The sequence below is a fragment of the Alosa sapidissima genome, chromosome 20 (assembly GCF_018492685.1).
Source record: "Alosa sapidissima isolate fAloSap1 chromosome 20, fAloSap1.pri, whole genome shotgun sequence".
NCBI classification, from domain to species: Eukaryota; Metazoa; Chordata; class Actinopteri; order Clupeiformes; family Clupeidae; genus Alosa; species Alosa sapidissima.
In genome coordinates, this window is record NC_055976.1 from 14,322,546 (window position 1) to 14,327,545 (window position 5,000).

At 49.2% G+C, this 5,000-nt stretch overlaps 1 pseudogene; it reads right to left on the reverse strand.

Moving 5' to 3' along the window:
• The window catches only part of LOC121694644, a 59,130-nt pseudogene that overhangs the window by 10,431 nt on the left and 43,699 nt on the right, over positions 1 to 5,000 (reverse strand).

Here is a 5,000-nt window from a genome sequence, read left to right on the forward strand (position 1 = left end):
ACACACACTTGCACACAGGTCTGTTTTTCGCATTTCCGAGCCAGATCCAAACATGCAATTAAGCAGTCATGCTATGCAGATGTTGTTTCCTGGTTACTGTGTCACATTAACTCAGACAGCCCATGATGGTACTGGGCTTGGTGATGCGCAAAAAAAAAAAAAAAAAAACCTTTATTCCATAAACACTTTCGCTCTCCTTCCCATAATTCCATCTGATTAACGATTAGCTCTGAACAGCCATCCCCCCCCAGCCCCCACCCCCACCACACTCTGCACGTTTGTTGTGTTAGCCACGCTACACGTGTACCGGCTGGAATCCCTTGCACACTAATTCAATTTCCATCGACACAATCTCGCGCTCGGGGGCAACTGCGTTTCACGGGAAACGCAGGTGCTGGGCGAAGAACGATCGAGCGGACGAGAGAACAGAAGAAAAGAAAAGAGGAGAAGGATAGTAGCGATTGGAGCGGTCGGGCCCAGGGACAGGGGTGGCGGCCCCGGTTAGGGTGTCGTAATTACCTTGTCCGACCTTCATGATGACCTTCATGGCACGGGTCTTACACACTCCTCCCTCGCGGTTCTCCAGGCCTTCCATAGAGCCATTGGACGTGGCTGTGAACACACAAGGAAAAACAAACCCCCAAGGGTAACATTAGTAAGTAAGTAAACACACACTTACACACACACACACACACACACACACACACAGTATGCACTTCCCAAAACAATTACATAAAGGCATAATGGGATTGCGCAATGAACAGTTTCGGCAGTAGCTGCTTAAAAGTGGGGCAGCCGAAACCGTGCATGTCGGTGAGAGGCCAGGAGGCAGATTGCACAGGAAGGGTGTGTGTGTGTGTGTGTGTGTGTGTGTGTGTGTGTGCGCGTGTGTGTGTCGGGGGGGGGGGGGGGGGGGGGGGGGGGCGACACACGTTTATCCCCCTGTTTAACCACATTGAGGGGGACAGTGTTGGGGTTGAGTTCGGGGGGGGCTGGGGGAGAGGCGGTCCACTATCTCCCTCCCTGTCATTATTGTCAGCGTAAGAAAGAGGCGTGTTGTGGAGCAGCTCCGGGCGGCTGCTGGTCTCTCTCTGTGAATGCTCTGTGCCAGTAAGAATTATAGCGTGCAGCTAAACGCCCGCAGCTCAGCTTTCCCTTTCCGCTACGCTCGCAATTAGGAGTTGGTTGGCACTCCGCGGAAGAGAGGGCCTTCTTCGGAAGGGAGGAGTGTGTGTGTGTGTGTGTGTGTGTGTGTGGGGGGTGGGGGTGGGGTGGGGGCGTTCATCCCTCCGTTTAACCGCAGCGAGGGGGGCGGAGATGGACTGTTTATACGCTGTCACGTTTGGCTTCACACAGCGATGAAGTCACAGACAGTGGAGCACAATTGGCAGCCTGTACTGAGGCGGGGAGCGAGAATTACCTGGAGTGAGAGAGCGCATTACCCAGGGCCTGGTGAGCACAGGCCTCCGATGAGCACGCCAGCCAGCACACACACACACACACACACACACACGCACACACACACGCACACGCACACACACACACACAAACCTGCTGCTTCAAGTGTTTTTCTTTGAACTTTTTAGACCAAAAAAAAGACCCCCCGAAAAACTGGCCATCCATTTTGATCTTCAGTACTCGTGTTTTTTTTCTCCACCCCTCCCTCCCTCTCCTCTCTCCTCATCTCTTCTGGGTGTTGCTAAAGGCCTGTCCACTCCGCTCAGACATCAGGATTTAAGATGTGACCGGTGCCGGCCCGGGGCACAGAGAGGTGGTCATCTAATTAGATCAGGGCACCGTGAGTCAGCAGCCCGCTAAGGGTGAGGACAATGATAAGAAGGCTACCAGGAGAGAGAGAGAGAGAGAGAGAGAGAGAGAGAGAGAGAGGAGAGAGAGAGAGAGAGAGAGAGAGAGAGAGGGAGGGGAGAGAGAAGGAGGGAGGGAAGGAGGTAAAGAGACGGTCTGTCTCTGTGTGATGGGGAGGTTACCAGGAGAGAGAGGCAGAGAGAGAAAGAGAGAGAGAGAGAGAGAGAGAAGCCAGGTACACACACACAGACAGAGGTACACAGAGGTACACACACACACACACACACACACACAGATGAATACGCTCACACATACACACACAAAGACATTCATACAGAGATACACACACACACACACACACACACACATCCACAGCATAGACACACTCGTTCATACACATGCACACACGCACCCTCAGGCTGTGGAACAATGATACAGCATTTTAACCTCGCTAACCGACGCCCATCCCCACCTCACTTGCCGTTTTCTCTCTCTCTCCCTCCCTCCCTCCCTCTTCCCTCCCTCGCTCCCCTCCCTCCTTCTCTTCCTGCGCTCAACTTATCCCGCCACTTTGAGGATTTCGGCATTCAGAGGGAAGGTTAGCGCCCGCCGAAGAAAACGCGCCTCCCTTTGAAGATGAAGCGAAAACCCCCTCCTGCATTAATCGCTCTAATACAGTGTCAAGCTCCCAGCTTTATTTCCCTCGCAGGGATACTAACTCTTCTCCCCAGAGCTAGCGCGGCCTTCTATAAATATCCCCTCTCCTCTCCGCCAGTTTAGCGGGCATTATGGCTGCTAATGTGCAGCCATTACCTTTCCTCTGCAATAACAGTATTGCTGTATTAATTATTAAAAGCCCCAATCTGGTTAATTAAATTGATGACAATTGATGACAGATGGCAGGCCCAGAGAAGAAAGAAAGATCACAGTTGGGCGCAGTTTCTTCACAGTGCTGAATATTAAATACTTTATGATGGAGACCATCTTATCTACCACAACAGTGTTCCCCATCCTCACCCAAGCCAACTCCATCCCTCTTTTTTTTTTTTTTAAAGAAAATAAATAAATAATAGTCGGGATATTTGTTGGTGAGACAGGAATGCTGTTGTGGCTTTAATTAGTCTGTGTGGGAAATAAATGGGCCTTGTGTTGTTGCCTTGTCCCAGAGGTATTCATCCAGCGAGCTTCATAATAAATGACCTGTACTGCTGCTGGCCAGGGGTTAATGCTAATAGCAGCGAAAGCTGGGGCCTGTAACTTTCATTTGTAACCTGAACACCTCTCCTTCTCTCTCTCTCCCTGTCTCTCTCTCTCCCTCTCTCTCTCTCTCTCTCTCTCTTTTTCTGTCCATGTCTCCCCACTCTCTCTCTCTCTCTTTCTCTCTCCACTCTCTCTTGTCTGGCCGCTAACACCAACACCTGATCTTTTCGATGCTGTTGTGGAGATTTTCATGTCATGTTCTTGGGGCGATGAAGCGGGAGGAGAGGAGAGATGGAGGTGGAGATTGAAGATTTCCGCAGCGTTCATGAGAACATGGTGCCGAACACAAAGGCGGCGGCCACAAAGCCTCAGACCCAATCCACTTCAATGGGAGCCAGGAGAGGAAAAACATTTGTGACAGTCAAATGTGAGAGAGGTAATATTTACACTGACTACTCCTGAAAAATGTCCAGACTAATCATATCCTGACCAAATAATGTGAATAAAAATGTAATAATATGAATAAAACAGTGTACTATGATACTATTCAATTATTATTTGTACCATAGCCACAAATTACACAACAAGCCATCAAGTAACTACTACCACTGCATCTAGGAGGACCCATAATAGTGATAATAAGACAGTAATAATAACAGTATAATTGTATGCAATAATATATTAATAATATGGAGGCTCTAATGCTATAATAAATCATAAGGCATGCAGAGTTCCCCAGTCCTCCCTGCGCGCTACGCTAACTCTACCGCTAAGGCTAGCGCTCTAAGCTCCCCAGGCCTTATAAACAGCCAATGATTCATGATGGAGCTTGTGGATCTGTTCAGCACGGGTCACCTGAACGACCCAATTTTCCCAGACAACGGGGTAAATATAGCTCACGTCTCTGGCTGCCGGGTGCCCACTTTCCTTCCTTCAAACGTCTCCCTGGCCAGAGACTGTCCCACAGGGCGCGTTCCTCTCCCTCTCCTCTCCCTCTCCTCTCCTCCTCCCAGTCCCAGCGACGAGGCTGCACGCTACCTAGTACTGTCATCATCCCGCCCCTCCCCACAGCAAAGTCATTTGAATCCCATAATGAAATAAGCGCATGAGCCTGACTGCGTCTGACAGGCCAAAACCCAATTGTGTTTGATGGCGAGATGTATTCACTGCGTGGAAACCAAAGGGGAGAATTCATTAAGCACTTATCCTAAACCAACCGTACGGGAAATAGGTGGCGTTTGATACATATTTGTGGTTTGAAGGGGGAGGGATGCACGGCATTAAATTGTCAGATATTTAGAACTCACCACCACATTTGCACACACACAGGGAGTCAAACACACACACAGTCATGCACACACGCACACACACACACGCACACACACGCACACACACACACACACACATACACACACACACACACACACACACACACACACACACACACACACACACACACACGCACACAAATGTTCCATTACCATTGACAGAAAGTGGAAAACTGGAAAAGAAGTCTGACCAAGCAGGGAACGATCAGGGCAAACCGTAAATGCCATGGAAACCCAGCAGAGCCAACAGGAGCCCAATGAATAAAACAAACAAACACACAAACAAAACAAAACAAAACAAAATGACACGAAACGAAAACCTAGCGAAACAAAAGCAAAGCAACCAAAACGAAAGCGAACACAGCACGAGAGACAGTCGATTTTGAAAGCCTACCCAGCTACAGAGGGCTAAAATAGAGCTTGTGATAAGAGCCTCTCTTTAGCTTGGCAAACGCACTGCCGCCTGTCAGCACATACATACAGGGCGTAAGCAGCATTTGACAACAGCCTCCACTTGGCATTTGTAGCACTCTCAAAGGAAGGCAGAGAGAGAGAGGGGGGGCACATTCCATTTGCACAAAATTAATTCCTCTCGAATAAACACCACTGTGGTTCTTTCCGGAAAAAAAAGAGAAGGAGAAAAAAAAAAAACTCAGGAGGAATTAT